At 43.3% G+C, this 10,721-nt stretch overlaps 2 non-coding genes across 2 annotated transcripts; both read right to left on the bottom strand.

The window, feature by feature from the left end:
* Positions 1-7,799: 7,799 nt before the first annotated feature.
* TRNAT-CGU (transfer RNA threonine (anticodon CGU)) lies at positions 7,800-7,872 on the bottom strand. The gene has a single exon. It is a non-coding gene; the product is annotated as a tRNA-Thr (tRNA).
* Positions 7,873-10,649: 2,777 nt separating this feature from the next.
* TRNAT-CGU (transfer RNA threonine (anticodon CGU)) lies at positions 10,650-10,721 on the bottom strand. The gene has a single exon. It is a non-coding gene; the product is annotated as a tRNA-Thr (tRNA).

Genomic DNA, 10,721 nt, shown 5'->3' with positions numbered 1-10,721 from the left:
CAAGGCGGGAGATGATGAGGGCGTGCACAAGCATTTTGGTAGAGTGAGGGTTGAGGAAAGGACGGATCCTGGAGATATTTTTGAGCTGGAGGCGACAGGAGGTGGAAAGAGCTTGGATGTGCGGTGTGAAGGACAGGGCAGAGTTGAAGGTTACTCCGAGGCAGCGGACTTCGGGTACAGGGGAAAGCATGATGTCATTGACTGCGATAGATAGGTCAGGTAAGGAAGATTTGTGGGATGGAGGAAAGATGATGAGTTCAGATTTGTCCACATTGAGTTTGAGGAAGCGAGAGGAGAAGAAGGAGGATATGGCTGATAGACACTCTGGGATTCTGGACAGCAGAGCGGTGACATCTGGGCCAGAGAGGTAGATCTGAGTGTCATCAGCATAGAGGTGGTACTGGAATCCATGGGACTTTATGAGTTGTCCCAAGCCAAGTGTATAGATTGAGAAGAGTAGGGGTCCTAGAACAGAGCCTTGGGGGACTCCAACAGAGAGAGGGTGGGATGAGGAGGTAGTGTGGGAGTGGGACACGCTGAATGTGCGGTTGGAAAGGTACGAAGCGATCGAGGATAGTGCGAGGTCTTTGATGCCAAAGGAGGAGAGGATCTGTAGTAGGAGTCAGTGGTCAATTGTGTCGAAGGCAGAGGACAGGTCTAGAAGGAGGAGTACAGAGTATTGTCCAGTAGCTTTGGCAGTAAATAGGTCATTAGTGATTTTGGTCAGGGCAGTCTCAGTTGAGTGATGGGGCGGAAAACAGATTGTAGATTGTCGAACAACAAGTTAGATGAGAGGTGGGAGGAGAGTTCAGCATGGACGTGCTGCTCCAGGAGTTTGGAAGCGAATGGGAGCAGCGATATTGGGCGATAGCTGGACATAGCAGTTGGATCGAGGGTTGGCTTTTTAAGGATAGGCTTGATTGTGGCATGTTTGAACGCAGAGGGGAAGGTGCCAGAAGTTAGTGATAGGTTGAAGAGGTGGGTTAGGGATGGGATAAGTGTGGTGGTGAGGTTGGGGAGGAGGTGGGATGGGATGGGGTCGAGCGCAAAGGTGGTGAGTGTTGTGAATTCTGTGGCAGAGTTCACTCCTGTGGTCACAAGTGGTACTTCGGCTGATTCTCTCTGGGAGCTTCCGTTTGTGGAGGAAAGTGGTACTGCAGCTTCTGAGTTTCCTCCCTCAGGTGATCTGGTGAGGTCATTAGCTGCTTCTCTACTTAACTCCACCTAATGCTTTGATCCATGCTTCCTGTCAATGTTCCAGTGTTGGACTTGTGTTTCTCTGGATCATTCCTGTGGCCTGCTGCTCTGCATAGCTAAGTGCTTCTTGCTATTTGTTGCTATTTTTTCTGTCCAGCTTGTCTATTTGTTTTGCTGGAAGCTCTGGGACGCAAAGGGTGTACCTCCGTGCCGTTAGTTCGGTACGGAGGGTCTTTTTGCCCCCTTTGCGTGGTTTTCTTTAGGGTTTTGTGTAGACCGCAAAGTTATCTTTCCTATCCTCGTTCTGTCTAGAATATCGGGCCTCACTTTGCTGAATCTATTTCATCCCTACGTTTGTCTTTTCATCTTACTCACAGTCATTATATGTGGGGGGCTGCCTTTTCCTTTGGGGTATTTCTCTGAGGCAAGGTAGGCTTATTTTTCTATCTTCAGGCTAGTTAGTTTCTCAGGCTGTGCCGAGTTGCATAGGGAGCGTTAGGCGCAATCCACGGCTGCCTCTAGTTGTGTTTGGAGAGGATCAGGAATTGCGGTCTACAGAGTTCACACGTCTCAGAGCTCGTTCTATTATTTTGGGTTATTGTCAGATCACTGTATGTGCTCTGATCGCTATGTACATTGTGTTACTGAATTGCCTATCATAACAGTACAGGAAGCCAAAAGTACTAATGATTCTCAATAGAGGGAAAAAAGAAGTTCTGAGACCATTTTTTTTCCTTTGCACTGTGATTTGTCTTTTTTTTCCCCTAGACATTTGGGTGGTTCAGGACACAGGTGTTACAATGGACATTAAAGGTCTGTCTTCATGTGTAGATCAGCTCACGGCAAGAGTTCAAGATATTCAAAATTTTGTGGTTCAGAATTCTTTGTTAGAACCGAGAATTCCTATTCCTGATTTGTTTTTTGGAGATAGAACTAAATTTCTGAGTTTCAAGAATAATTGTAAACTGTTTCTGGCTTTGAAACCTCGCTCCTCTGGTGACCCAGCGCAACAGGTTAGGATCGTCATTTCTTTTTTGCGTGGTGACCCTCAGGACTGGGCATTTTCTCTTGCGTCAGGAGATCCTGCATTAAGTAATATCGATGCGTTTTTCCTGGCGCTTGGATTGCTGTACGATGAGCCTAATTCAGTAGATCAGGCAGAAAAAAATTTGCTGGCTCTTTGTCAGGCTCAGGATGAGATAGAGCTATATTGCCAGAAATTTAGAAAATGGTCCGTGCTCACTCAATGGAATGAATCTGCGCTTGCAGCCATTTTCAGAAAGGGTCTCTCTGAAGCCATTAAGGATGTCATGGTGGGATTTCCTATGCCCGCTGGTTTGAATGAGTCTATGTCTTTGGCCATTCAGATCGGTCGACGCTTGCGTGAGCGTAAATCTGTGCACCATTTGGCGGTATTACCTGAGATTAAACCTGAGCCTATGCAGTGCGAAAGGACTATGACCAGAGTTGAACGGCAAGAACACAGACGTCTGAATGGGCTGTGTTTCTACTGTGGTGATTCCACTCATGCTATCTCTGATTGTCCTGAGCGCACTAAGCGGTTCGCTAGGTCTGCTGCCATTGGTACTGTACAGTCAAAATTTCTTCTGTCCGTTACCTTGATATGCTCCTTGTTGTCGTATTCTGTCATGGCGTTTGTGGATTCAGGCGCTGCCCTGAATTTGATGGACTTGGATTATGCTAAACGTTGTGGGTTTTTCTTGGAGCCCTTGCAGTGTCCTATTCCATTGAGAGGTATTGATGCTACACCTTTGGCCAAGAATAAGCCTCAATACTGGACCCAGCTGACCATGTGCATGGCTCCTGCACATCAGGAGGTTATTCGCTTTCTGGTGTTGCATAATCTGCATGATGTGGTCGTGTTGGGGTTGCCATGGCTACAAGCCCATAATCCAGTATTGGATTGGAATTCCATGTTGGTGTCCAGCTGGGGTTGTCAGGGGGTACATGGTGATGTTCCATTTCTGTCAATTTCATCATCCACCCCTTCTGAGGTTCCAGAGTTCTTGTCTGATTACCGGGATGTATTTGATGAGCCCAAGTCCGATGCCCTACCTCCGCATAGGGATTGTGATTGTGCTATCAATTTGATTCCTGGTAGTAAATTCCCAAAAGGTCGACTGTTTAATTTATCCGTGCCTGAGCACACCGCTATGCGCAGTTATGTGAAGGAATCCCTGGAGAAGGGGCATATTCGCCCGTCATCGTCGCCATTAGGAGCAGGGTTCTTTTTTGTAGCCAAGAAGGATGGTTCGCTGAGACCGTGTATAGATTACCGCCTTCTTAATAAGATCACTGTTAAATTTCAGTACCCCTTGCCATTGTTATCTGATTTGTTTGCTCGGATTAAGGGGGCTAGTTGGTTCACTAAGATAGATCTTCGTGGTGCGTATAATCTGGTGAGAATCAGCCAAGGCGATGAATGGAAAACTGCATTTAATACGCCCGAGGGTCATTTTGAGTATCTAGTGATGCCGTTCGGACTTGCCAATGCTCCATCAGTGTTTCAATCCTTTATGCATGACATCTTCCGTGAGTACCTGGATAAATTCCTGATTGTGTACTTGGATGACATTTTGATCTTCTCAGATGATTGGGAGTCTCATGTGAAGCAGGTCAGAACGGTTTTTCAGGTCCTGCGTGCTAATTCTTTGTTTGTGAAGGGATCAAAGTGTCTCTTTGGTGTGCAGAAGGTTTCATTTTTGGGGTTCATCTTTTCCCCTTCTACTATCGAGATGGATCCGGTTAAGGTCCAAGCCATCCATGATTGGACTCAGCCGACATCTCTGAAAAGTCTGCAAAAGTTCCTGGGCTTTGCTAATTTTTATCGTCGCGTCATCTGCAATTTTTCTAGTGTTGCCAAACCATTGACCGATTTGACCAAGAAGGGTGCTGATTTGGTCAATTGGTCTTCTGCTGCTGTGGAAGCTTTTCAAGAGTTGAAGCGTCGTTTTTCTTCTGCCCCTGTGTTGTGTCAACCAGATGTTTCTCTTCCGTTCCAGGTCGAGGTTGATGCTTCTGAGATTGGAGCAGGGGCTGTTTTGTCACAGAGAGGTTCTGGTTGCTCAGTGATGAAACCATGCGCTTTCTTTTCCAGGAAGTTTTCGCCTGCTGAGCGAAATTATGATGTGGGCAACCGAGAGTTGCTGGCCATGAAGTGGGCATTCGAGGAGTGGTGTCATTGGCTTGAAGGAGCTAAGCATCGCGTGGTGGTATTGACTGATCATAAGAACTTGACTTATCTCGAGTCTGCCAAGCGCTTGAATCCTAGACAAGCTCGTTGGTCGTTGTTTTTTGCCCGTTTTGACTTTGTGATTTCGTACCTTCCGGGCTCTAAAAATGTGAAGGCGGATGCTCTGTCTAGGAGTTTTGTGCCCGACTCTCCGGGTTTATCTGAGCCGGCGGGTATCCTCAAGGAAGGAGTAATTGTGTCTGCCATCTCCCCTGATTTGCGGCGGGTGCTGCAAAAATTTCAGGCTAATAAACCTGATCGTTGCCCAGCGGAGAAACTGTTTGTCCCTGATAGGTGGACGAATAGAGTTATCTCTGAACTTCATTGTTCGGTGTTGGCTGGTCATCCTGGAATTTTTGGTACCAGAGAGTTAGTGGCTAGATCCTTTTGGTGGCCGTCTCTGTCGCGGGATGTGCGTACTTTTGTGCAGTCCTGTGGGATTTGTGTTCGGGCTAAGCCCTGCTGTTCTCGTGCCAGTGGGTTGCTTTTGCCCTTGCCGGTCCCGAAGAGGCCTTGGACACATATCTCTATGGATTTTATTTCTGACCTTCCCGTTTCTCAAAAGATGTCAGTCATTTGGGTGGTCTGTGATCGCTTTTCTAAGATGGTCCATCTGGTACCCTTGTCTAAATTGCCTTCCTCCTCTGATTTGGTGCCTTTGTTCTTCCAGCATGTGGTTCGTTTGCATGGCATTCCAGAGAATATTGTTTCTGACAGAGGTTCCCAGTTTGTTTCGAGGTTTTGGCGAGCCTTTTGTGGTAGGATGGGCATTGACTTGTCATTTTCCTCGGCTTTCCATCCTCAGACTAATGGCCAGACCGAACGAACCAATCAGACCTTGGAAACATATCTGAGATGCTTTGTTTCTGCTGATCAGGATGACTGGGTGTCCTTTTTGCCTTTGGCTGAGTTCGCCCTTAATAATCGGGCCAGCTCGGCTACCTTGGTTTCGCCGTTTTTCTGCAATTCTGGGTTCCATCCTCGTTTCTCTTCAGGACAGGTTGAGTCTTCGGACTGTCCTGGTGTGGATACTGTGGTGGACAGGTTGCAGCAGATTTGGACTCAGGTAGTGGACAATTTGACCTTGTCCCAGGAGAAGGCTCAACTTTTCGCTAATCGCAGACGCCGTGTGGGTCCCCGACTTCGTGTTGGGGATCTGGTTTGGTTATCTTCTCGTCATATTCCTATGAAGGTTTCCTCTCCTAAGTTTAAACCTCGTTTTATTGGTCCGTATAGGATTTCTGAGGTTCTTAATCCTGTGTCTTTTCGTCTGACCCTCCCAGATTCTTTTTCCATACATAACGTATTCCATAGGTCATTATTGCGGAGATACGTGGCACCTATGGTTCCATCTGTTGAGCCTCCTGCCCCGGTTTTGGTGGAGGGGGAATTGGAGTATATTGTGGAGACGGAAACTCCAGTATCTGGTTAAATGGAAGGGTTATGCTCAGGAAGATAATTCCTGGGTTTTTGCCTCTCATGTCCATGCTCCCGATCTTGTTCGTGCCTTTCATGTGGCTCATCCTGGTCGGCCTGGGGGCTCTGGTGAGGGTTCGGTGACCCCTCTTCAAGGGGGGGGTACTGTTGTGAATTCTGTGGCAGAGTTCACTCCTGTGGTCACAAGTGGTACTTCGGCTGATTCTCTCTGGGAGCTTCCGTTTGTGGAGGAAAGTGATACTGCAGCTTCTGAGTTTCCTCCCTCAGGTGATCTGGTGAGGTCGTTAGCTGCTTCTCTACTTAACTCCACCTAATGCTTTGATCCATGCTTCCTGTCAATGTTCCAGTGTTGGACTTGTGTTTCTCTGGATCATTCCTGTGGCCTGCTGCTCTGCATAGCTAAGTGCTTCTTGCTATTTGTTGCTATTTTTTCTGTCCAGCTTGTCTATTTGTTTTGCTGGAAGCTCTGGGACGCAAAGGGTGTACCTCCATGCCGTTAGTTCGGTACGGAGGGTCTTTTTGCCCCCTTTGCGTGGTTTTCTTTAGGGTTTTGTGTAGACCGCAAAGTTATCTTTCCTATCCTCGTTCTGTCTAGAATATCGGGCCTCACTTTGCTGAATCTATTTCATCCCTACGTTTGTCTTTTCATCTTACTCACAGTCATTATATGTGGGGGGCTGCCTTTTCCTTTGGGGTATTTCTCTGAGGCAAGGTAGGCTTATTTTTCTATCTTCTGGCTAGTTAGTTTCTCAGGCTGTGCCGAGTTGCATAGGAAGCGTTAGGCGCAATCCACGGCTGCCTCTAGTTGTGTTTGGAGAGGATCAGGAATTGCGGTCTACAGAGTTCCCACGTCTCAGAGCTTGTTCTATTATTTTGGGTTATTGTCAGATCACTGTATGTGCTCTGATCGCTATGTACATTGTGTTACTGAATTGCCTATCATAACAGGTGAGGTGCGATTTGGAGAGGAGACAATTAAGCCCCACTTCAGTGATGTTGGATAGGGAGGTTATGGGGTTTGGGCATTGGTCTGGTATACAAAGAGGTTGTGGTGGTTGAACAATGAAGACTTGCCTTGTTTGGTCGATCTTATTTTTAAAGTGTGTGGCAAAGTCCTCAGCAGAGATGAGGGAGGTTGGAGGAGGGAATTAAAGGATTTGAATAACTGTTTGGGGTTGTAGGATAGGGAAGATATGAGGGTTGTGAAGAAGGCCTGTTTAGCAGAGGTGAGTGCAGATTTAAAAGCGAGATAAGCTCAAGTATTAAACTATTCAGTTTAAAAAAAAAACCAAGGCTCCAGTGAGAATTGAACTCACGACCCCTGGTTTACAAGACCAGTGATCTAACCACTGAGCTATGTAGCCAGCAAAACTTTGCCCCATCTTTTGATCTCTATTTCGAACAGTGCAATAGCCATTCAGTTGCATTAACAACACAAGTCCTTTCATTTTTAGTTGGAAATCACACTCTTAACGTAATGTCCCATCACCAACAAACCAACAACTGCTTTTGCAATGCAAAAGCATGACTTAAAAACATTCTGAAGCTTCAATTCTATAACTGACAACCTGTTTATTGGCAATCTGATGTGCAAAAAAATCAAATCGCATGGACTGGCAAAGAAGAGAATTCTGCTGCTTGCTTAAATAAAATATGTAATTCTTTAAATTACAAAATCACACATCAAGAATTGATGAAGAAGGGTCATTAGACTCCTAAAGCTCTGCTAGAGGTAGCATAATTAATGAATTTGACAAACATGTTACCCGAATGTCATATATGATCAAGGTCTTATCAAGAACTTTTGAAAAAGATGTCGTAACTTCACATAAAGTCAATATTGAATCGCACCAACTTTATATCACGTACCAAACAGATAAGCAAGTTTTATATGAGAGACAAAGAGTTTGTAAGGCTTCAGTGAGAGTCGATCTCACGACCCCTGGTTTACGAGACCAGTGCTCTAACCTCTGAGCTATGAAGCCATCGAAAAGCAACAATTTCTCAAGCAATGTAGGGATAAGTCTGTTAGAAGTTTGGGTACGCTCAGTACCGCCTAAGGATCATTTACTATGCTACATGGGAGAAATGCAAAGAAACTGTACAAAGATTTTTCTTTAGGTACCAATTTGACATTGACATGGGAAAAATATCAACTTGTAATGCATATGAAAACTTACAACCCATACAAGCAATGATTGTAAGATAAGGCTTGGTAAAAAAAAATGTAAAGAGAAGCATGATGATTTATTTATATTTTCGATTGTACCAAATTTAAAAATGATTTCATAAATTTTTTCAGGTCAGTATTATTCTATGTGCAAATGGAGTTTTATGGAACCATTCAAAAAAGATGAGTTTTTCAAGTGGAAACTTTTTACGAAAGCAAATCTGCTCTAAAGTCTTTGTCTCCACATAGCATTAGATCTCTGGCCATGATTTTCATTTATATTTTCAATTCTTCCAAATTTAAGAATGATATCTGAATTTTTTTGTGTCAGTATTAGGATATATGCAGATGGAGATTTATTGAGGCATTCAAAAAAGAAGACTTTTTAAAGCAAAAACACCCTTTCAATGGGGAGCATTTAAAGGAGTTTTAGCTTTATAAAGTGGCTCCCAAAGCACTTTTTAAGAGTTGTTGAAGTGTTTTTGAAGAGTTTTTTTCTAAAGCTTTTTCTTTGCAGCCTTTTGATTTACAGTGTCTGCTTTAGAGCAAATTCCATCAGGATCTGCTTCAAAGATGCAATATCCCCTTTTATTTTCACCTGGCATTTTTCAAACCCTGAAGTGGAATAAATCACTCAAAATAGCTATGAGTGTGTGTTCACACTAAGTTCTATTTTTCCTGCATTTTCAGGGCAGAAACTGTACAAGACTGTGCACACAGAGGTTTTTAGCTGAGTTTTCAGAGCAGAATCTGGGCAGAAACTCCAAATTTTTGAGGAGCTATGAGATTTGCAGGTGCATTTGTAGAGTTTCCACTCAGTTTCAACTAGGTGGCTATGTGCACATGACGTCTTTTTTCAGGCGGCTTCCACCACTGGAATCATTTGAAAACCCTATCAAACACTGCTCAAAAGAATGAACATAAGAAATTCTATGTAAAACTGACTTGCTCTGTCTATGTTGAGGTTTTTGAATGTCTTTTGACCACTTCAGGTTTCTAAAAATGCCAAGCGGTTAAAAGAAGTCACATGTCCATTCTTTTAGCGTTTTCCACCAGGAGCATGCTGTGTATTTTACAATACAAATCAGTGGAAAAGCTTAATACATGCCTGGACTGCAACAAGACATTTTTTGGAGTGTTTTGCCATTGATTTTGCTTAAAAGAGCTAACTGTTTCTTCATGTTTAAATGGAGTGAAAAATGCTACCAGAAAAAAAGACTTCACCGAAACAATGGGAAAACCTTTCAAAAAAGCTGTCTCAAAACTGTCCAGGAAACAACCAAAAAGATGACACAAAAGTCGATTCAGGGAAAGAAATGTCCTAAATTCCTGGAAAAGTCTTCTGCGTGAAAAACTCATCAAGTTGTCCTGAGTTTAAAAGCCGTCATATGCACATACCAGTTCCTGTTCCAAAAATTCATTAAAAAACTGAGTGTGTGCGCAATCCAACACTTCAAACAAAACTTGTGTTTTTTGAACTCCTAGTGGTGTTTGGAAAAGTGTTACTCAAAAGTTCCTGAAAAAACCTCAGTGTGAATCTTTAGGTTATTTGCAGATGGAATTTTATTAAGGCATTTAAAAACAATGAGTTTTGCAAGCAGAAACCACTTAGGAAAACACCACTTTATTAGGTACTTCTGGGAAGAGTTTTTATGTTCATGATGTGTTTCCTGGGGATTTTTTGCAGAGTTTGCAATGAGATTTTCACTCTTAAGGCCTTTTTTTGGAGATTTTTGATTTGAATGTGCCTAGTTTGGAGTAGTTTTCCTCAGGATCGGCTTCACAGAAGCAACAAGTATTTTTTTTATTTGCCACAACATTTTTTTGAAAACCTGAAATGGATGAAAACTCTCCAAGTAATGTAATTATTACGTCTGAACATTTTTTTCTCAGTGTAATAAACATTCACCTTAGCAGGTATTTTTATAGATAAGCTCAAGTATTAAACTATTCAGTTTCAAAATAACACAAAGGCTCCAGTAAGAATTGAACTCACGACCCCTGTTTTACAAGACCAGTGCTCTAACCACTGAGCTATGAAGCCAGCGAAAATTTGCTCAATCTTTTGATCTCTATTTCGAACAGTGCAATAGCCATTCAGTTGCATTAACAACACAAGTCCTTTCATTTTTAGGTTGAAATCACACTCTTAACGTAATGTCCCATCACCAACAAACCAACAACTGCTCTTGCAATGCAAAAGCATGACTTGCAAACATTCTGAAGCTTCAGTTCTATAACTGACAACCTGTTTATTGGCAATCTGATGTGCAAAAAAATCAAATCGCATGGACTGGCGAAGAAGAGAATTCTACTGCTTGCTTAAATAAAATATGTAATTCTTTATATTACAAAATCACACATCAAGAATTGATGAAGAAGGGTCATTAGACTCCTAAAGCTCTGCTAGAGGTAGCATAAGAAAGGAATTTGACAAACATGTTACCCGAATGTCATATATGATCAAGGTCTTATCAAGAACTTTTGAAAAGGATGTTGTAACTTCACATAAAGTCAATATTGAATCGCAGCACCTTTATATCACTGACCAAACAGACAAGCAAGTCTTATATGAGAAACAAAGTGTTTGTAAGGCTTCAGTGAGAGTCGAACTCACGACCCCGGTTTACGAGACCAGTGCTCTAACCTCTGAGCTATGAAGCC

Source organism: Ranitomeya imitator, chromosome 1 (assembly GCF_032444005.1).
Source record: "Ranitomeya imitator isolate aRanImi1 chromosome 1, aRanImi1.pri, whole genome shotgun sequence".
Taxonomy (NCBI): Eukaryota; Metazoa; Chordata; class Amphibia; order Anura; family Dendrobatidae; genus Ranitomeya; species Ranitomeya imitator.
This window is presented reverse-complemented; position numbering and strand designations above follow the sequence as displayed.